Genomic DNA, 23,250 nt, shown 5'->3' on the forward strand with positions numbered 1-23,250 from the left:
CCCACTCTGAAAGGCAAGTGACCCTGCCTCCCTGTGATCTGAAAGACCATACACTCCAGCTGGTGAGCTTTGGCCGCCCAGAGTAAGTGGAAATCCAGCTGTCTCCCTCCTCTCTCAGCAGGCCTTTGCTCAGCCAGGGTGACAGAGATTTCTAGGTCCTTGCTGTGACAGTGACTGCAGGTGTTGGTTGGGGTCATTTGCTTCAGCACAGAGATTTTGGAAATGTGATCTTGTTTTGTCCCCTTCGACCCAGATGTTGGCTCCTAAGTTTCCAGCTCAAACTTTAGCCATAAAATCTAGAACCCTCCACAAAAAAAAAAGTTCTGGTGTGCAGTCCACCCTCAGCACCACAATAGGGCTGCCACTCCCTGCTCAGGGGGTTATTTCCCGCCAGCAGCAGCACTCTGGGAGACTTGTCATGCACTCCCGATTAACACCCAGCACTCTGAGGGTTGGTTCAGTTAGCTCCTCAGTTACTGGACATCAGACCCTTGCTTTGTGCTCAGAATCCCACTGCCTCCTTGGGGTGCAAGGTTAGGTCAGGGCTCCTGACCTTGAGTGGCCCTCTGTGCTTTCTCCAGATGACTGGTGCTGTGCTCAGAATGGGCAGGGCATGCTGGGAAGGAATGCTGGGCAAAAAGGGCTACAGCATCAGACCAGCCCAGGAGGCTTTGTGAGGAGCCAGAGCCCACATCATTGGAAAAGGACTGTGGCGTGAGAACAGGAGCATCTGGGACAGGCACAAAGTCATGTAGGATGTCAGCGAGAGAAAGGGGAAAAGGTCGACTTAGAGGTGCCAGCAGAAGTTTGCACTGGGAAGACATGGTAGGAGTGTTAGGAGCTGCAGTCTCTGTGAGGCCTACAGACAAGAGGTGCTCCCTGAGGCCTGCAGACAGTAGGTGCTCACTAGGGCCTGCAGACAGTAGGTGCTCACTAGGGCCTGTAGACAGTAGGTGCTCACTGAGACCTGTAGACAGTAGGTGCTCACTGAGACCTGTAGACAGTAGGTGCTCATCAAGACCTGCAGACAGTAGGTGCTCACTAGGGCCTGCAGACAGTAGGTGCTCACTAGGGCCTGTAAATAGTAGGTGCTCACTGAGGCCTGTAGACAGTAGGTGCTCATAGAGGCCTGCAGACAGTAGGTGCTCACTAGGGCCTGCAGACAGCAGGTGCTCACTGAGGCCTGTAAATAGTAGGTGCTCACTGAGACCTGTAGACAGTAGGTGCTCACTGAGACCTGTAGACAGTAGGTGCTCATCAAGGCCTGAAGACAGTAGGTGCTCATAAAGGCCTGGAGACAGTAGGTGCTCACTAGGGCCTGCAGACAGTAGGTGCTCACTGAGGCCTGCAGTTAGTAGGTGCTCACTGAGGCCTGCAGACAGTAGGTACTCACTGAGGCCTGCAGACAGTAGGTGCTCACTGAGGCCTGCAGACAGTAGGTGCTCACTGAGGCCTGCAGACAGTAGGTGCTCACTGAGACCTGCAGACAGTAGGTGCTCACTGAGACCTGCAGACAGTAGGTGCTCACTGAGGAGCCGACCATGGGTTAGGGAGCTCTGAAGAGAAGCTCATCTGTCCCAGGAGGCTTCAGAGAAGGCAGAATGTGAGGCCCCCACAACAGGTCAGCGGGAGCTCCGACCAGTTCTCCAGGGAGACTTGGCATTCGAGTTGCCTTGAATTGGGACATCTGTGGCACGTTCCCAGTGACTACCTGAAGTTGGGGAACACCATTCTCCCTCTCCACCTGAGCTCCTTTTATTATGCGCCCATGTGCAGCTGCTGGGCTACTGAGCTCAGGAACGGTTTACACACCAAGTTGCTGGTAACTCTGAATCCAAAGCCAAAAGTTGCTGGGCTGAGACACATGGGTGCTGGCTCTAGTCAGTCCCCAGGGGAAGACATGGACCCTGGTTCTATGTTGTATCCCAGTCTATTCAAAAGGCTTACAGTGTCAGAAGATACCTTGTTCAGATAGCAGTCGTAAAGTGTGTCGGTCAGTGGAGGCGCTGCCCGGCCCCATGTACATACAGTTCATCCCTCAGTCTGGCCGACTTGGAACTCACCGGAGAGAAGGAGAGAGAGCTGAGGAAGCCATCTGGAGCAGGGAACTGCCTCAGGTCAGGGTTTCCTGTTCCCTGCTTGAAACCACCCAAGCGGTACCTTTACAGCTTCTGGTGCTAAGGTGTTGCCTTTTCCCGATTCCTCTGTGTCCATCCCAGACTCCAGCCTGTCTTCTAGCATCGTGGACGGCTTTCCCACACTCCTGCCTGGCTGTGCTCCCCAGCTAAGCCGATTGGTCCATCTCATGTCTCTTCTTTCTCCTGCGTACCCACGGCTTATACGTATCAGCAGTAGCACCGCTCAGCGGTCTCCCACGACTCACTGAGCACATCCTAGTTACACTGTCACTCTGAGCCTCCTTAGGGCCCTCAGGATACCCCACCTCGGTTTCTCTGTCCCATCCATGTTATTCCCAACCCACTCTCCCAAAACGCTGCCACCTCCCAGAATTCCCCTCTATAAGAATTTTAACCTCAGGATGCCTCAGACCTCGTTCCCTGTATGTGGCCTTATATAACCTGGGTTTGCCTCAGCTCTCAGCCCCAGGAGTCTTGGGATGTAGTCCGTGGCCCAACTTCTCCATGACTCAGCACATAGGGGAGTCTGAGCTGTCACCTGAGAGCACACAGAGCCCTTATTTCTGTGCATTATGGCAAGGAGGTCATTGCTTCTCCCCGTTCGGAGTCCAGAGATACAGAAATTTCCACCATGACCTCTCTTTTTCCAAAAACTCTGGGGAAAGTTGCTTTCCTCTTACACAGCACTTTTCCCTTCCTGTTTTGCCTTTATCTCTGTAGCTGCTGCCTCCCCTGTGGGAAAGTGGGTCAGCACAGGGGTCACCACCTGTGTGCGAGGGCTCCTCCTCCAGCCGCGCTACTGCAGTTCCACACAGGCAGAAGGCTAGGGTGAGGACGCCCATGGAGCTCAGAGCTGCTTACTTTGGGGTTGTTTTTATGTCGGGGGTGGGCTCACCCTGGGTAGACTTTATGAAATTATGAAGGATAGTAGTGACACTAACATACTGATCCGCTTTTTATAAAACTTGTGGTGTGGATGTATCATCTTAGCCATTTGTAGATACGTGGTTCAGTGGCAATCCACGTGTCCACACTGTTAGGTGAGTATCACCACCATCCACCTCAGAACTTTCCAGCCTTTGGTACCTCAAGGTACAGATTACTATAAAAAAGCAAAGAAGAGCTTTTTCTAATTGATATCTGTCTGTGGCCTTGTTGGATATTCCAGATCAAAGGCAAGGAATTACATTTTTTTTTTTTTTTGTTTCAAAAAGCAAATCACTTGAGAACTAGCTGTCTCATGCTAAAATACGTTCCTCGAGACCTCAGGCCCTTGCCCGCTGGCTGTGGCCACTTGCCCACTGTCTCATCCCTGCCTCCTATGCACAGACACCCCTTGGCAAAGACATAAGAAATATGGCTCTAAGCACCTCTGTGATGTGACTAGGGTTCACAGTGTGCACACTGGGGCCAGGAAGGTGTTTCCCAGCTCATGCAGAGCGCTAGGCGCTCTGATCATCATCTCTCTGGGCCTTTCTGAACCGGAAAAACATCCTTTCTGGTAGGAAATGAGTTCTGGAGGTTCCAGTGTCCCACACTAAGCTTGCTGGGAGCAGGGTCCAGAACTCACAGCTCTAACATTCCTGCTCCAGAAAGATCTGTAGACTCCATCCATCCCTCTGCATTATTCTCCTCCCTCAGCCAGATCCCAGGTCAAGGGATCAGATATGTCCTGTATACAGGTTTGTGGGTTCTTGTAGCTGGGACTGGGACCCTGCCAGATGACTTCAATGGGGAGGGCAGACTCAGAGACCACCCAGGAAAATACCCTTAGTTGTGGGGATAGTTAGAGGATCCCCTGTGTCTCATGGTCCCTCTGTAAGACGCACTGCATCAACTGTCATAAACTCTACATCTGCCAGGATCCCCCGCCCCCCCCCCCCCAGTACTAGGGATAGAACTCAAGTTGTGCGTGCAAGGGGTTGCTCCTCCACTGAGCCAAATCCCCAGCTGTCGGGATTGCTAATGATTCCTTAAAGATCAGATGGAAACATTGTGTGGTCACACTGACTTTGCATAAAAAGATGTGAAGGCACAACATGCTTTTGGTGTTCAGGGTAACTCCTGGCACAGATGTAGACACAGATGACAATGTCTAGGCTCAAGGCTTAGACGGCCGGGATGTACAGGCTGGAAAACAAATCGGAACTTGAAGCAAGTCTCCCTGATGGTAGCTGCCACTGCAAACAGTTCTTGATGTCTACTGTCTGTACCTGGCACACCCGTCCTTAAGACCGCATATAAGCACTGGACTCCTGCTAGTCAGAATCATAACATAGGGAGATTTCCAGGTTAAAGGTTATCTAAGCCAGCATCCTTGTTTCTAGGAATAAGCTGAGACCGAAAGAGGCTTCTTGAATAGCCTGTCCCCATGCAAATGTGTTCATACTGTACACTGGCATTTGTAGATTTGGCTTTCTCACAGAGCAGAGTCTAAATGCTTTAATATCTTTAGAGCCTATTACTCGAGCACAGAGCCGTAGGACTCTTGTGCCAGAGCTCCCCACACCCTCATCCTGTGGCAGGATTCCGTGTTTGTGTCGCCTCGGGAACTCACATGGGGGCTGCTGTCCATGAGCCATACATAGTAAGGGACTGGGTCTTTTGAGCAACGGTTTGTTCTCATCTCTTCCCAGCTGGACAGGGTTTTCTTGTGTCAGCAAAGCTCAAAGAACCATGTTCAAGGGAGGGAAAACACAGGAAGCGCCATCGTGGACAGCAGGTTCACGTGCTCAACAGAGCTGCCTCTTGGACCATGGCTAAGGCAAGGGAAGAGACAGCATGGACGGGGTCTTAGTCCACAGCCCACTTGCAGGGATGTGTGCAGCACCAGCACTGGGCAAGAGAGCCATTCTGCCACACAGGCCGGTGCAGCGCAGGGACGTCAGAGATTTGTCACTCCTCTCCATCCTCTGGGCTTGCCGAAGGAATCTTAGAAAAAGACCATGTTTCCTGCTTCAAGGCATGGCTCACACTGTAAGGTGCTTAGTAGTCCCATGCCTACCCAGACAATGCCTCCCTCAGACCTGTTTCTCGCCCCCATACTGTGTGGCTGTTTTGCTGTATAAGACAAGAGGAGTAAAAACCTCAGGACACATGGGAGACCCATAGGTGGAGGTACTGTAGAAGTCCTATCTCATGGCAATGGGCATGCAGTTACTGACTGTGTTGTAGGCACGAGTGAGAAGGGCATGGTAATGAGCTCTGCCGCTCATGGTACAGCCAGGATCTAGGGGAGTACCAAGGGCTTGCCTCTGTGGTTCCAGGACCCCGCCCCTCAGGCTTCACACACACTACCAGCAATGCCAGCCTCCCCGTACCTTCTCCTTGAGTGTAAGGCTTCCCCACTTACGGTCTTTCTAAGAAGTGGGACTGCTCCTTTTACAAAGGACAAAGCTGAGTTCCAGACAAGACAGGAGACTTCCTAGAGCCACACGGCATCCGCTGATGAGCCAGCATTGTTCCTGAGCCTGCCTTCAAAGTCTTCATTGTCCCCCACATGCCCTCGATGCTGGACTTACAAATTATGGACTATAGACGTGTCCAAATGAGGCCTGCTAGCTAGAATTTCACTGGGCCAAATGTCTGTGGGTTGTACAGTGTCCTTTGGTGACAGTCTACACAAGAGACAGGCATACGGTTATGCCCAGCCCTGCTGCAGCTTGCCCCTCACTGGAGGCTGCCACTCAGGACCCTTATCCTCATGGATTCCTAACCCTGGGTCTGAAGTGTCATCCTGCACTGAAGCCCTCCTGGAACATCAGGAAGAAGGCTCCCTCAGGAATTAAAACCCAGGGTCTTTACAATATTAAGTGGGAAGCACAAGGTACGCTATCCTAACAACAGAAGGAGAGACCTGGGTCTACATCCACACCAGCTCTCACTTGTATAAATAAACTCTGTAACAGCCCATCAGCCAGGAAAAAAATCCCCGCCTGGGGTGGTTAGTTGACGATAGGGAGGGGTACCCTTAGTTCTGGGTTTCTTTTAGGGGTGATGAAAACACTCTGGAATTAGACTGTGGTGGTAACCGTGCAACTCTGAATTTTGCTGAGAGCCACAGAACTGTACGACTTAAACAAGTGAAGTTGGTAGGCAAGTCGTGGACTCTAACTATATGGTATCGCAATCTAGCGATTCCCACATGCTTCCGTCAGCAGTATTCCTGAGTTTCTGGCCACTGAGGTTTCCTTGAGAGGTCTGGTCTGGTCTGATGACGGGTGAGAGGAGAGCCTGAGAGTGAAGGGCCTTCGAGAGGACACACTTGAGTCTCTCATGGGATTGGGGGTGGGGGTGGTATTTGTGAGATGACAGGGAGTGGTTGCAGAAGTACCGCCTCAGTGCTGAACAGCCAAGAGTGGCCCAAATGACCCCGCAGTGAGTTCCTAGTGTCGCACTGGGGGCATAATTGAAGGCCTTAGAAGTTAGCAATTTTCCTGAAGGAGAGGAAAAGAAGGGACATTCTTGTCACCAGTATGTCCTGCTGTCCATAAAGAAACATGGACAGTCAGCTGGTGTCACCTCAAGCAGGGTTTGCTGTCCTGTTTTTCTTGATCTCACCTTATCAGAGTTGATGCTGGCTCACAGCTGAGGATGGGCGGGGCCTGGTAGTCTATCCTCTCCCCCCACCCCACCTCCCTGCAAAAGCCCTTGGCATTCCTCATCCCTTTGTGGGACTTCTGCAATCTGTCTGGACGGGTGACTTCACAAAGCCCTGGGAATTACTGAAAGAGGTCTGCCCTAAATATGGGCTTTTCTGCCAACAGTTATTTTCAGTTTTTTTCGATTATGGTTGTGCTCTCTGGTAACCACTGCAGTATCTTATAAATACAGACTGAATCACAGCCGAGCTGTCGAGCCAACCCTGGGGTGGAGACAACATGTGGATTCCTGGAGTCTGTCTTCTGCCCACAGCCTGGGAGTGTCAGGTCAAGCAGCGCACTGAGCAGGCCAGGGCCAGGTAGTCCCCAGAAGCCGTAGACTGGCCAGGAAGTTATTTCTCATGCACTTCCTGCTCACACCTGAAGTTGCAGGAGAAGTGTGGTGGGCCTCGCATCCCAGGTTGCAGGGATGCATAATATCCTGACTCTCCTGGACCTGCTATCTTCAGAGTGGCGTCTAGCAAACTTAGGAGGGCTGTTAGCCAAAGCCCTGCCTGCCTCTGACTTGGATCTCTGTAAGAAGTGTGAGACCCGTGTTTCCTTTCTTTCTCCTCCATGGTGAGCATTTGAGGAAAGGGGGGAGGCAACCATTCTTTGGCCAAGTCAGAGTCAGAAGAAGCTTGGGGTCTCTGGTGCTTCCTGTTCATGTTGGAGAATGGGCTGAGGTAGTTCAAAGCCTAGGACAGGAATGGGGGGGGGGCAGATTGGCATGAGGAAGGTACCCAGCTCTCAGAAATCTGCTTCCAGTTAATCTCTCAGTTATGAGAGGAATGGGGAGAGTCGTGGTTGGAAGGAGCGCAGAATCTGGAACCCAGATCCCCGTGCCCCAGACATCCACGGGGTGCAGTATGCAAACCAGAATAGCATGGGCCCTTAGGTGGCACGCAGCAGGGCTGGGACACAAGGGTGTTTCCCTCACCCTCCACAGTGTCACAGAGTCCTGTATCTAATTACACTGCACCGGAGACGGGGGAGGGACGGGGAGGGACCTCTTTGCTGCATGCTTTTGGTTAAGTTCATTATCTGAGAACAGCACCCAAACTCCAGTTTTCCAGACTTACACCCTCAGGGCCACCGAGGTCCCAGCAGACACAAAGCCTGACGACTGACTGAAAGTCCTACTCATAACTCGGTAGCCTCAAGGTCTGGAACAGGACATATGAGCACCCTTGTGCCTCAGTTTCCCCCCTTTGTTAGTTACAGGTCTCGATTGACTGGAGTCTCTCTAGGGTCTTGTGAATGTCAGCTACTGTCTCCCTGGGCTTGGCTGTATTCAGGGAGAAGGCTGTGCTCACACAGTAGGTGTGTGCTCACACAGAGGTGTGTGCTCACACAGTAGGTGTATGGGAACAGGAAGCCATGTTCCAGGCACTGAGAAGCTGGGTGTGGACAGGGCTTTATACACCGCGCTGCGAGGGGCTGAGATAACCTCTGCTGCTCTCCACTTCTGACTGGAACACCAGAACTGGCAGGTAACAGACCCACCAACATGCTCAAGTGGAGGGCTGTCTTGAGGCTGCTCTCTGGTAATCTGTATTGCTCACACTTGCTGCCTGTGGATTTCAGCCTATAGCATGTAGTAGCATCCACACACTTTCTGTCATGAAAAGCATATGTTCTAATCATTTTGAAACAAAAAGTCTAGGGGCTGGAGAGATGGCTCAGCGGGTAAGAGCACTGACTGCTCTTCTGAAGGTCCTGAGTTCAAATCCCAGCAACCACATGGTAGCTCACAACCAACTGTAATGAGATCTGGTGCATCTGAAGTCAGTTACAGTGTACCTATGTACAATAATAAATAAATCTTTTTAAAAAAAGAAACAAACAAAAAGTCTAAAAGCCATTGAAACCTCTTGTCTCCCAGACTGGTCCTCACGAGAAAGAGCCTGACGGTGTGTGCTGCTCCCCTTACTGGAGTAGAAACGGGACGTAGGCCCTGAGGGGCCACACATCTTGGAGTGGCCCGTGTGGTGTGTTTAGGGAGAAGTCCACTGACCTCCAACACGGTAGAGGAATTCTACATAGAAGCCACTTTGATGTCTTAAATTGCACCTAACACCAATGCCTAAGCTTTATTTCTACTGCTGTGATAAAGACCATGACCGAAAGCAACTTGGTGGTAAAAGGGTTTTTTTTTTAATGGCTTAGCCATCCCAGGCACAGCCCTTCATGAAGGCAAGTCATGGCAGGAGCTCAAGCATGAGCCAGGCAGCAGGGACGAAGCTGAGGCTGGAGAGGAACACTGCTGACTGGCTCACTTAGCTTGCTTATTTATTCAAGCCAGGACCGATTGCCCAGCGGTGGCCAGACCTAGAGTGGGCTGGGCCTCCCAGACCAGCCATTCATCAAGAAAGGGTCCCAGAGACTTGCCTGTAGTCCTGGTAGAGACATTTTCCCAGTTGAACGTCCGTCTTCCCAGATGACTATAGATCCTGTCAAGTCGGAAAACAAACAAACAAAAACAAACAAACAACAACAACAATAAACCCCTAATGAACACAGCTAGGAAAGATAAAGAGAAGAAGGAAGTCAAGAAGGAAGACCACAGTGTGGATACTTCGTTCCTTCTTAGAATGGGGAACAAAATACCCATGGAGGGAGTTACAGAGACAAAGTTCAGAGCTGAGACGGAAGGAAGGACCATCCAGAGACTGCCCTACCCAGGGATCCATCCCATATACAACCACCAAACCCAGACACTATTGCATATACCAGCAAGATTTTGCTGACAGGACCCTGATATAGCTGTCTTAAGTGAGGCTATGCCAGTGCCTGGCAAATACAGAAATGGATGCACACAGTCATCTATTGGATGGAACACAGGACCCCCAATGGAGGAGCTAGAGAAAGTACCCAAGGAGCTGAAGGGGCCTGCAACCCTTTAGGAGGAACAACAATATGAACTAATCAGTACCTCCCCCCACCCCCAGAGCTGTGTCTCTAGTTGCATATGTTGCAGAGGATGGCCTAGTCGGCCATCATTGGGAAGAGAGGCCCTTGGTCTTTCGAAGATCATATGCCCCAATACAGGGGAATGCCAGGGCCAGGAAACAGGAGTGGATGGGTTGGAGAGCAGGGCAGGGGGAGGGTATAGGGGACTTTGGGGATAGCATTTCAAATGTAAATGGAGAAATATCTAATAAAAAAAGAAAAAAAGAAATATATGTATATATCTCGAAACTATATATATATATATGTATTTCAAAATTATATATGTATGTGTATATATATTTTTTCAAAATTGAGGAATCCTGAAAAAAAAAAGAAAGTTAGTTTTTATGTTACTTTTGGTGCAGGCTGCTTTCCAATTAAGCAGTCCCCCTGCCTCCATCTTCCAAGTGCTGACCTTATAGCCATGAACCACCACCCCTGGTTCTTGTATGCTACTTCTTATCTGGCAGGCGGAGTAGAAGCTACAGACAGCCAGACTCCTGTCAGCACGTGACTGCGGATAGGACTGAGAGCTCGGCAGGAGTTAGTCTGCATGCATGCACACTGATCAAGTATGCACAGATGTGGTTCACACGTGTATCCTGAAAGAGCGTATATGCACTTATTTATCCACATATGTAAAGGTGTGTGTGTGCACAGAGATTGTGAGTACGTGTGAGGGTGTGTGCACACACTTGTCTCATTGTATGTACCCTGGGTGTTTGGTTACGTACCTAGAACAACTTCACCTCAGGGTGCTATGGCATTCAGGTTCTTTTGACTCCAAGTTTGGATAAGAAAGCCAATAGAAGCTAGTGTGCTTTCATTAAAATGGATTTTAATCACTTTACAATACATTAAATGTGGTTACCGTCTGAGGATCCAGCTGGCTGTCGAGGGTGAATCTTTATGAAAGAGCAAAGCCACACCTTTGTGCCCACGCAGTCCCCACCCCGTTCTCATTAGTCAGGGTGGGACATTCCGTGTTTGAGTGCAATATGCCCAGGTTATGACCCTGGACACTGCACAGTACCACACACTCATGGTGTGAGCTGCAAACTCAAAACCTTCTAATAATGTGCTAGAAAGAATGTGTGCGTGAACATCGCTCTCGGAGCAGGAAGCTGAATGAAGATGTGAACTTTGTACACATATGTCTGTGCACAGGGCTGGGCTGACCTGTCTCCTTGGTGTGTATCTAGCTTCGACTTGGAGCCCTTGCTACCAATTCCAGAGAGACAATCTGAGAGAATGGCTCGGAAAACATACCTCGCAACCATCTGCTTTGGCTTTCTAGCTGCCCCTATTCACCCCCCATTGAGCCCTTCCATGCTGTGTTACCTGATTAGATCTAAGCATAGTGCTGATTGGGGGCCAAGAGTCTTTGAGACACCGTCATGGTCTCATGTCATGTATGGGAGGGAGGGGGCCATGTGTAGGACTCCGTGGTGGGGCAAAGTCTTATAGGTCGCAGGAAGAGAGGACACCACTCTTAGAGTGGCTCACCTCCCCACTCTAGAGATCTCTAAGATGGCAGGACTTCACTAAAATGCTGGGTCCAGAGTGAGTGAAAAACTGATCTTCCATCTTGAGTGTATATCTTGAATACCAACTCCTTCCACGTTGCCTTAGTAGCTTGTAGCTTATTTTTGCTTTGTAAAACAAACAAACAAGCAAACAAAAAAGATATGGTTTTATTTATCGGTATCTGACAAGGGTGTGATTGGCCCTGTCAATGAGCCAGCATTAGCAGAATCCGGAGGGCAGCAGAGAAGCAAGCTCCTATGTGCACACCATATAAAACACAGTTGCCAGCCGCTCCTTTTGTTTCTCTTAATCATGTGCTCTGATTAAACAGGCAGGCAAGGGCCCTGGGTTCACCCTTATGACTGTGTCTCACTGTGTACAGCTGGGCCCAGCAGTCTCAAATTGCCAAAAGGCCATTGTAACCAAAATAGAAGCAATCAAGAATCGACAGAATAAAGAGCCCTCAGCAGGGATGCACAGCCACGTTCAGTTTGACTAGGATTCACAATGAGGGTTGCCAGACCCTGAGCAGTGGTGCCCTTTGGGCCTCAGACCAGCACATAAGCCACTGGTATAACTCCCTTATCTAACAGACCTGGACCTGCTTAAAGATGGAGGACAGACTCTCCTAGGACAAGGGTCTTATGTGCAACTCACGCTCGCTCACAGGTAGAAGAGTCCAGAGGGTGCTTTTAGGTCTCAGTTTGTTGATGTTTAAAGGAAGAAGCATAGACTGAAAGAGTGAGAGGTTGGACTCTCAAGGGCACCTGACATCGCTGCAATACATCAGAATACACCATGTGAAAGCTTTGTGATGGCACGGTTCGTGCTCTGTGTCCCCAGCCTCCCCAGAGTGTCCCACTGGCTGGTCGTCAGTCAGTGCCTTCTTAGAACCACGCAGCACTACCACAGTAGACTCTATAGCACTTTCTCCACCCACCCAAAAGGACTGCCTCCATCAGCAGTCACCCTAACACTTTGCCTGCCCCTGGAAACCACTCAGCTACCTCCAGGCTGAGTTTTACGGTTTACGGTTCTGGACATTTTGTATAACCGAAGCCCTACTATCCATGGCCTGCCTTCACTCGGCACGCCATTCCCAAGGTCTGTCCGTGTTACGGCATGTACCGCTGCCTCACTGCTCCTTGGGATGGGGTAAGATCCCCGTGGGCGGAGCACTGCTTGCTCTGTTTGCTCTTTGCGGTTGGCAGGCATTGGGTCTGTGTGCACCCTTCAGCTGTCTTAATCATGAGCATTCATGTGGCCTGGTGCACTTAGGTAAGTGTGGTGATAATCAGCCATAGAAGAACTCAGCAGCCTCACTCCTGAAGAGGGAACTACTGCTCACTGGAAGCCAGCATGTTTCCTTTCCTTGCTTAGGTGCTAAGGCTAGAAGAGTAAAGAGAGGCACTTCCATCCTGCTTCTGACCTGGTGGGTCCTCGTGAGCGCCCCCCTCAGGCTAGAGGCCTGGCACGCCTCGTCCATCGGAGGCTCAGGTACACTGACTTCATTTTGTCTGGGAACAGAAAGGCTCTTGGCCCAGAGTGGGTGTCCATGTCAACTCTCCAGCTAGAAGGCTTCGCTCGCAGGTTTCGCTTATTTTATTTTCCCTTCTTTACTAATTACAATTTTATAGAAACTGTTCCGGCAGCTTTGGAACAGAGGGGTCATTGTGACTGGCTTTGCTGGATTTAGCTGATTGCGGTCTGGAAGGCAGCAAGTGCTGCGGCCAGAGGAATGTTCTGCAGGCATACATGGCGGCTCTCCCGTGCACAGAAGATGACAGGAGACCCAAGCGTCTGGGGAGAAAGCAGCTGGCTGTGGGTTGCACTGGGCTTGGGTTTGTGTGCACTCTATCCCGCAGGCTTCCCTCCCTCACTGGCCTGAACCCTCAGGAAATCTCTCCAGCCCTGGGAACTGTCTGGCACCAAGGGACGGATGGGCAGTTTTAGAGCAGCTGGGAAAATAGACATATGTTCCTGCCTTGCCCGTGTGCCATTTCCTGACCTGTGCTCACTTGCTCCTTATTGGAAAGAGCCTGACTCTTGTTCCTCACTGTCTCTCACTGCGCTAGGCTCTACCCCCACCCCCACTTCATCTTCAGTTTCCCCTTAGGAGCCTAATGCAAGGGACGAAGGTTTCCCATTCACAGCCCCCCTTTTCATTATGCTTCTACCAGGCCTCATAGGTATCTCACGGTGGAGAGCAGACTGCCTGCCAACAGGACCTACGTGAGGCCCAAGCCATCTGCCTCCTGCGAGCTGAGGAGGCCAGGAGGAAGGCAGGCAGATGATTTCTGACCAGCTGGGCTGTAGCTTACAGCTTTTTTAAAAAGCGGATGCAGCTTCAGTCAGATGAACAGCCCTGTGCTCAGACCTGAAAAGTAAAACGGAAATATCAATCTAAAATGCCTCCGGAAACATTGGTCATGATTTTTCAATCGTTCAGAAGTCTGATGCATGCTGCCAGTGTTCCTCATGAGAACCGAGCTAAGCGGCTCGCCTCACTCCCTGGATGACCTCGAGGTCATTATCTACAGACACAAAAGTGTTGAGTGAGCTTTCTTTATACCAACAAAAGCTATTTTGTATTCATTTTCAAAACACATTAGCCACAACCGCCCCCCTAACATACAAAGTGATTTCACTGTACATTTTCAGCTATCATCAGAAGGAATTTCAGAGTTCAGGTGGTGTCAGAACGTGGGAAGATTGACTCCTTAGGCATTAACGCGCAATAACTTTTTTATAAACTCTTTTGTTTGTTTTCTTTCGCACATGAGAGTCCATCCACTTCCAAAAAATGATTCCACGATTTCGGTGCCCACCCCTCCCTGTATTTGTGGGTTGAGACTGTATCGTCAGTGAACACGAGAGGAGGCACTGAGAACCAGCTCAGAGACAGTGGAGGAGAACACGGGGCAAAGGCAGGTGGTTCTGGGCAATGAGAAACTCGGGAACGGCCGACACCCAGGGGAGCCGTGTTTAGCCTCCTCAGCTTTGGAGCTAGGTTATTGCAGCCTTAGTTTTGGGAAGGTGGCAGATCTGCAGAGGGGGCTGTAGGAGCAGCGTGGTGTGTAGAGCCAGGAGAGATGTGGGTCTGTGGGGCCGCTCTTCTAGTTCACACACAGATGCACCTCGTGTGGAGGTGTGTTTCCCTGGACCTGCCTCGGCTGTGAAGACGGACGCTCAAGCTGACCCTCCCACTGCCTTCAGGCCTCCAGCGGGAGGGGACGGGAGAGGAGTTTGCTCACTGGACAACACGAGTTCGGGAGCATCAGCTCTCATGGGGCCCTGTGTGAATTCTGCTGAGGGTGGAGCCTCTGGGCTGTCTGCCTTCCCCTCCTACCTGTAAAAGCCAGCTCTCAGCTATTTCCTGTCACGCAGACTAAACCTAAAGGATTCCAGGCATTTGAAGAACCCTCTTTGCTGGAGGTGCGCGTGTGAAGCAGGGGTCTCCCTTCCTCTCAGTGGTATTTTGGCTAGGTAACTCTTTTCGGTCAGGCAGTAACTAGCAAAGGTTTTTGTTGGTGCACATTGTTAGCTAATCTGCACTCCTGGCCTCTCCCAGGTGGGTCCCAGTACTGCTCGTACTGGCCAGGGCTGCCTTACGCCCTTCCTTTAAGGGTGTTGTGGACCAGGCCACCTGGGCCTGGCTGTACTCTGTACTTGGCCTTCCTGGAGGACTCAGAAGGAAGAGCAAGTTCCCCGTGGTGCTTTGTGCCCGGTTCTCCCTCCTCCTCTCAGCTAATTCTCAGTCCCTGGCCCCAGCACATTATCTTTGCTTCTTAGGACACTGCTTCCCGAGTAGCTCTTAGGACTGCTGCACTCCTTTCTGGGAAGAGTGATCAGTGGCCCTCTGGCTCAACCCCGAAGGGGACAGGTGACAAGGAAAGGTGCAGAGACACTTGAAGAGACTGAAGCAGACCCGAAGCTACTTCCTTCTCTTGTCCTAACTCTGTCTTTACCCTCTCCTCACCTCTGAGGTGGCTCCATCTGTCTCCACCATGAAGCTATGCTGACCACTGTGTGTCACAAGGGAAGCCACCCTTAGGTTTCCCAGCACTGCCCTGAGCATCTGCGATCTCTGGGAGGTTCCACCCTCCCCGTCCTTGTGTGATCCACAGGCCATGTGCTGACTCATCATCTGGCAATCTCTGGGGAAGCCTGGGGCTACAGAAGGTGTCTTAACAAATCGCCTTGGTAAAGGTTGGGCTGGGCAGTTGTGTGTGTTTTGGGGGGGGGGCTGCAGCTGCAGTTCCCTGGGGCTCTCCCAGATATACCTCCCCCCACTTCCTTGTGGAATGTCAGTCCCCCAAGGGACAGGGTAGTGTGGGGAGCTTTTGCTTTCGCAGAGGAGCCCATGTTGTTGCCCTTCAGCCATTCTCACACAGCAAAAGGAACAAGCACTGGTGAGAGCAGCTGGGGGTTGGGAGCGCAGTAGCAGTGACACGTGACACATCAGGCCAGATGGCCATGAACACAGGCCCCTTAAATTTGCGTAAAAGGCACCAAGTTTGCGAAGCCAAACCAAAGGATCATTGAGCAAATGGGCCCTGTCTACCCAGCGACTTGGAGTTGACTCTGCTGGCTGGGGAAAATTTTACTGAAACCAATACAGCTATAAGGAATAGTTCCCTTTCCCAAAAGGTGTCACCACCAGGATTCACACGGATATAGTCCATGTCTCCAAAAATGACCGGACTCACTCACTTGCCATTGGTTGGTTGGTTGTTGTTGTTGTTGTTGTTTTGGTTTGGTTTGAGTGTTTGTTTGTTTTAAGGGGCAAATCATAACTATCTGGTCAAACTGAACAAACAAAAAAAGAAAATCACTTTGCCCTCTCGACAGCTGTTCACCCGTGTGTGCGCATACATGTTTGTATGGGTGTGCCCTGATCTTTAGGGCTAGTGAGGAAGCGCTTATATAAATGACTGATGTTCTGCCTGTGACCCAGGCTCTGCACTCATGGCCCACAGGGTTCAATTAATTCATCCTGAGTCTCCACTCAGCCCAGCTGCTGGCCCCAGGTGAGGCTCCACCTTCTTCAGCCTTCATTCTTTGCATGTCAGTGTGGGAACAAGAGTCTGGGCAAGTCCATCCATCCTCTGCCCCGCCCACACCCTGGCTGTGCAGCCCACCTGTCTGTCTCATCCTCTGCCCCGCCCACACCCTGGCTGTGCAGCCCACCTGTCCGTCTCATCCTCTGCCCCGCCCACACCCTGGCTGTGCAGCCCACCTGTCCGTCTCATCCTCTGCCCCGCCCACATCCTGGCTGGAGTTCTTTCCTCTCCCACCCTGTGGTTATTCCTAATCGCAGACCCTCGGCATGCAGCTTCTTCCCCTTTGAAAGCTCCTCCCCCAGCTGCCTCTTAGACCCACTAACCACTGAGCAGGTGACAGCAGGTATTCGTGCCCACGGCGCTGGGGCTGATGCGTGTTTGGGAATATTGGTTTTAGAGATGCTGCCTGTATGCTCTCCCGCTGGATACAGTGGGGGGCCTACAGCACAGATCAGTTAGCGTGCGGCAATCCTGCTTCTGTGAACAAGTCACCCAAAGGCATGGGCTGGGTGATCATGCGTGTTCTCTATGGCCAGGATGGCAGGGATGTTTGTTAGCCACCCAGGGCCCACCCAGAGAGCCTGAAGAAACTGGTAGTACTACATCCCTGTAGCACCGCAGAGCAGGCACTGTCCTGACAAAGAGCCATGAAGACAATCCGTGTAAGAACAGTTATAAGAGTTATGGTGCTCTCAACTGAATTGTGCCCCTCAAATCCATAGGCTGAAGCCCCAACCAACTACGGGATCATCAGGAAAAAAACGAAGGCTCAATGGAGTTGCAAGGGTAGAGCCCTGATCCAGAGTTTCCATCACAATGGAAAATGTTAGCGCCAGACTATCAATAACGGATATGATTACTGGATCTTTCCTGTTTTGATATTCTGCCTAGCCTGTTCACCATTGTGTCACCCTATGTCAGAGGCAGAGACGCTGGGTCCTGAGGTCACACTGCAGCCTCCAGCCTCAGTTTCCCTGCTGTCAGACGATGCCAGCCACAAATTCTGCAAGTACAGTGAGCCACCTGGATGGGCAAGTCTCACAAGCCTCTAGGAGCTTGGCTGGAAAAGGGCTTGGCTGTGACCTTGCTTAAGTACAATGTATAAAGTGCCAGGTACAGACCTAGGGTTTAGGAGAAGCCCTATAGGCAGCATAGACAGAACAGTCTCAAGGCATGGTTAACTCAGCTTAGACATCGCAAACAGTTCCTCAGGCCAGCAAACTCCAGTGCACTAGAAAGTGGCTCTTGACCAAGGAGGAAGGCTCTGTGCACTGAGGCCTGGGGACTGGGAACATGCAGCAGTGTGCATGTTCGCTACCTGGGACTCTAGAATCCACAGAGAACTCTGAGTGCTAGATCCAAGACAGCACGCTGGCTTCCGTGTGCACATGGCATGAGCTTCAGGAGCCCACCAAAGCCCTCACCCCAAAACTCAGGGATTACCTCCTTTTGCAGAGAAAGCATTGTCAGCATTTGGTATTCTTTTTGCTTTGCGACTTTCAAGAACGAGTTGTTTGAAGAAACTTATTTATTTAGTGGGGAGAGAAATCACTTGTTTCTGCCTTCTTCCATGGGCATCTCTGGGGTACAGCTGCTCTTCCCTATGGCTGTGGCTCATTCCAAACAGGTTGTTTTAGTGCCAGTCATAACCATGGTCCCTACCTTAGTAGTTCTGTATCTTTCCATCTTCCTACCTGCCGAGTAGATGTTTTTAAGCCCAATTCCTGATGTGCAATACATTTGTGCGAAGTTGGAGGCACTGGTGGCTGTACACGGTGGCCCTTGAACTCTTACATTGATCCTTTCATTTTCTCCCCATGCCCCTTCTCTTAGCACTTGGTGGAGTGGAACCAGTTCTCTAAGGCCGATGGAGAAGCACACAGTGATGCTTGCTCTTCTGTTGCCATAACCCAGGGCAACAATCACTGTGTTTGGTACTCAGAGATGTATGAGGACATAGCTTTGGATCTGGGAAATCCCTTATATTTTTAAAGGAGGAAGGATTGATTTTGGCTCATGATTTGAAAGGACCTTTTATTGTGTTGGGAACGGCATGCTGGTAGCAGCTGCTTTAACTGCGGCAGCAGGGTTATGTGAGCTGCTCGGCTATGCTTTACCCACAGATAGGAAGCAGGATGGTGAATGCTGGTTCACTGCAAATGATTTCACTCATACACACACATACACACATACACACACAAACACACACACATACACACACTGCCAAAAGAAATGTACATTGAACATCAAAATGTAAAACTATGGTTTTACCTATGGTTTATACCAAAGGACACTAGTGAGGAAACAAAAAGACATCTTAGAAAAGGGAAGAAAATATTTGCAAATCCTCCACCTTCTAAGGGACCTGTGTCCAGGATATGTAAATACCCTTATCATGATAAAAAAGAACAAACGAAAGGGAACAAAAGATCTGAACTGGCATCTGTCCAAAGATTTCCACTTGGGTCCTTAAGATCAGCTTCAGTGGTCATGAAGGAAATGCAAATGAGAACCACTCCACACCCACTGTGATATCAGCGGGCAGACACAAACCAGGGCTATCAAGGAGACAAAGAAGCAACCCTTAAACCCTCCCTCCCCTTGCAGCATATAAATGTTGCGGCCATTGTGTCTACCAAATTCCTTAAAACATTAACCTGCACGCAGCTCAGTGGCAGAGTACATGCGTAAGGCCAAGGATGACCCTAGGTCTGGTCCCCGTCATCAATTCCACACACACACATGCACACACAGAGAGATTACCAGTGACCATAAAGCTTGTAGGCATATGTTTGCTGCAGCACTGTTCACAATAGGCAGCAGTAGAAATAGCCAAGTGAATATCCACGGCCGAGTGAATAGATTAATGCTGTGAATCTGCAGGAGGGAACAGAATTCAGCCATGTAAGGAAGTTAGCTTGTACGGGGTGGACGAACCTTGAGGAAACACTGGGACCTGAAAACATTCTGAGGCACTAAGAAGCCAGGGGCACAGAGCTCTGTGACCTGATCATGTTCACGTGAAGTGTCCTGAGCAGGCAAATGCCTGAAAGAACCAATGAGGTTGTCAGGGGCAAGAAGATGGGGACATTAGTTGTACAGGTGTCTTGTGGGGTGATTAAAAAAAAAATCCTGTCATAGGTAGTGGTCATGGTTCCACAGCATACTAAAATCACTAAATTATATACTCTAAAAATGGTTGTAACTCAAAAGAGAGAGAGGGGGAGAGGGAGGGAGGGAAGGAGGGAGGGGGAGAGGGAGGGAGGGAGGGAGGGAGGGAGGGAGGGAGGGAGGGAGGGAGGGAGAGAGGTCGAAAATGGGAGCTAATGACCAGACAGTAGATAAAGGGTCTTCTCATTGCCTTGCCAGCACATGTGGATGCCCTTCTGTCTCCTCCCAACTTTGATCATGAAAACCTTCTATATAAAGAACAGAGATTTAAAAAAAAAAAGAAAGAAAGAAAGAAAAGAACAGAGATGTTTACCATGCCAGCCTCTCTAGAGACAAAGAGTGTGTGTGTGAGAGATAGAAGGTATGAGTTCTTCATGGAGGATTCTCTAGTTGTCAGAAGGGAAGGAAGCACCAGGGTTGGCCGAGGAGTGCAGAGACGGTGCTGGAGAGCTTTGGTCATTATTTCTGCACGCACTTTTTTTTTTGATAGTGACTACAGATGATCTGCCGCCTGCATGGGCTGGGGCGCACAGCCCCGTATACCTCAGCAAGTGCCTCCCTCACCACATTCCCATTCCTGAGACGAGAATTATTTCTAATGGAGGGAAATAACAAAAAGCCAGGCCAATATTTGATAGGAAATGCTTGTGCTGTTAGAAGGTCCCTCTCCTGTCGTTCCTCTTGTGTCCAATATTTGATAGGAAACGCTTGTGCTGTTAGAAGGTCCCTCTCCCATTGTTCCTTCTGTGTCCAGACAGGACTGACCACTCTTGCTTCATCCTGGGGAGGCAGCAGTTGGTGGACCATTTCCAAGCAAGAACACAAACAGACCTGCTGTGCAGAAGAGAGAGCACTAAAGAAACCTGGAGTTCCTTTCTTTGCATAGAAAGAAAATGTCAGAGGAAAGAAACTCCTTTACAGCTCTAGAAAAGGCGACTTAGGTGGAAACTAAGTCCTTCAGGGCTGTTGCTGAAAGAAAGCGCCTTTTGCGCCTTTTGCATGCGTGCCCTGCTCTCAACCTCCTGAAATCTCAAGCCTTTTTACTTTGGGACGACCTGAGTCAAGTTAAAAGTGGAGTCTTGGTGACTTTGTGGGTCTTTCTCCCAGGATGGATCCTGGTGCCGTGTGCTTGCCTCTTCCTGCTCGGCTGACCTTCCCTCTGCACATTTTTCTTTCTGGATTCCATGTACTGCTTAGCCGGGAGCAGCTGGGTGTGTCTTAGACCCTTGTGTTCTCTTCCCACCTGCCCATGTGCTTATAGGGAACAAAAAAGGAAGAGGTGACCACAAACAGTGACACAGAAGTTACCTCTGTGATAAACAGATTTTGTCATCTGAGAAACAGGCTGACCGAATGCTAGGAGGGAAAGCCTTCCTACCCTGGGACAGCACAGCTTAGGAGGGCCACACCTCCCTCACGGGGAGACAGTGGTTGCCCCAAGAACTCAAAGAAGGGCCACTACAAGAGACCCCACAGGGGCACCTGACTTCACACACCCGTGCATACAGCCTCCAATCTGGTGAAATCATGCCTGCCTTGTCAGAATGCACCAGTTAATTCCCTGTTAACTAGGAGGTTCCAATCCTGACTCTAAATGGGTTAATGTCCTCTGCTGTGGTGTCATCCGGACCCTAAGGAACCTGTCAGCACATACTGCTGTGACACTGAGGCAGGGGAGACCTTCCTTGCTACAGCCTCCCTTCTGGTACTTAGCATCACACAGTGCACAGCATGGTTGAGCCTCCTTTCTAAGGAGACCGGAGGATTGAGACACAGGTGCCCTGAGTATGGCCTCCTGTTCTCACGATCCTGTGGAGGAGGGCTGAGCAAAACCGCCCAGCTTCAGGAGAAGCCCAGGTACCTAATCAGAGCAGAACAGATGGACCCAGGTAGAGAGAGGATCTTCGAATGAGCAGTTATCAGGATGAGCGGGCACCCGAGGTGCCGCCGGGTCAGCCAGTCCCAGCGTTTGCAGCCTGTGAGCCACCAGCACTCAACTGGAAGGTGCTCATGAAGCCGCCATTCCCTCCTAGTCTGCATTCCCTCCTGGCATTGAGTGACTTTTGTGTCTGTGTTGCTTTCTTTTGTTTTGTTTTGTTTTGTTTTGTTTTTTTAAGACAGGGTTCCTCTGTGCAGCTCAAGCCAGCCTCCGATTCTTGATCTTCTCTCTCAGCCCCTCAGTGGCTAGGGTTACAGGTGTGAACCACAGTACATAGCAGGCTGCTCCTTGAAACCCTTCCTGTTTGACTAGAAACAGCCCTGGGGAAGGAGCCACAGTGATAGTTCATAAGATACACTGTTAGACATGTAGCCCTCGTGTCTTCCCAGAAGCCCTGAGCTTCATGGCAGAGTCCGGCAGAGCCGTAGGTGGATGTCTATCTACCACATTAAGGACAGTGGACACCCTAACCCTAACCCACAACCTATGTCACTGATTCTTCCTCATCCTGGAGAGCATAGGTGAACGCAGCCCTTGGCTTGAGTGGGATACTGCATACAGCCCTGAAATTGCAGAGTCTGTACGCTGGTGCTCACAAGCCCTGCCCCATCACTGGTGTTCGAGGCTCCCCATACAAGGGAATTCCATAGTGCACTTGTCTGCATTCATATCATTTGGGGTGCCCTGGAGGTTAGAGGTTGAAAGTAGAGGAAGGAAGGAAGTCTTAAGGCTTCAAGACAAAATCGTAGGGAAATAAAACTGCTGGGGAGTCCAGGGCTTCCTTCTTAATGCACAGCACATTTAGCTTTTCAACTTTTGTGACAGGCATTAAAAATATTGATGTCTCTTTCTGTTGTTAGAAATCAGATCCTGCACCAGCTTGTCCTGTGTGCAGTGGTGTGGCTTCTCTAGGTGTTTCCCATGTCTGCCTTTGAGTTATGTGGGTAGAGAAGCTGGCTGGTCTCAGGCTGCCCACAGACAGGTTGAGGCTGGGGGGTGTGCGTGTGTAGGCATGCCGGCCAAGCAACTCAAGTCTTGCAAGTAGCCCATCACCATTCTGGTGTCCTTGGGAGAACAAAAGGCATGTCCTATCTTTCTGCTTTCCTTTCTTTACGTTTTTCAAAAATCGCTCCCTGTTGAGCTAGCAGCCCTCTTCTCATGAGCAGCGATGGAAGGCTGCCACCGCTGTGTTGAGGCCACTTGCTGTGCTACAAGCACACACCAGGTTGACAGTAATTACAGACCAACACTACCATTGATGGTGTTTCCTTGAACTTGTTCTGTGGTTGAATCAGGACATGTAGGACCCAGCATACCTTCCAATAGTTGAGGTTATTTTATACCATCCACAAAGGGATTTTGGCAGGGACTCGCCTTCAGGACGAACTCAGTGATATGCACAGACTGAGTTGCATCATCTCTGTTAGATCAAACTGAAATTTAACTAAATGTCTGACAACAGGGTGGGTTAAAAAATTTCAGGGAATCCTATACAGTGGACTATTATCTGGCCGTTGAAAGTAATTCAGAATGGAATGTTTACTGAACAAATACTCCCAATCTAAGCATTTAATGAAAAAGTACCTACTATGTGACACACACACAGAAACACCAACATAGATCAGTGCTTTTATCCCATATTGTGATGAAGCAAGTGTTGTAATGTGGCCCTGTGTGTGCATCACTTAGAAAATACAGTGGTGAGCATATTGGTTGCACAGACCTTTAATCTTAGCACTCAGAGGCAGAGATAGGCGAACTCTGTGAATTCAAGGCCAGCCATGGCTACAGAGCAAGACCCTGCCTCGAAGGTCTTTAAC

General features: G+C 50.2%; 1 protein-coding gene across 2 annotated transcripts in view, besides 1 other annotated feature; it reads left to right on the forward strand.

Moving 5' to 3' along the window:
* Pard6g (par-6 family cell polarity regulator gamma) overlaps positions 1 to 23,250 on the forward strand; it is a 72,811-nt gene that overhangs the window by 41,608 nt on the left and 7,953 nt on the right. The window lies entirely within an intron of this gene.
* Positions 11,495 to 14,150: an enhancer, noted in NCBI's record as "VISTA enhancer mm1711". NCBI's record gives its function as "enhancer in: neural tube[7/8] | hindbrain (rhombencephalon)[6/8] | forebrain[6/8]" and the evidence as "EXISTENCE:transgenic organism evidence [ECO:0001131][PMID:17130149]".

This window comes from Mus musculus, chromosome 18, assembly GCF_000001635.26.
Source record: "Mus musculus strain C57BL/6J chromosome 18, GRCm38.p6 C57BL/6J".
In the NCBI taxonomy this organism is placed as follows: Eukaryota; Metazoa; Chordata; class Mammalia; order Rodentia; family Muridae; genus Mus; species Mus musculus.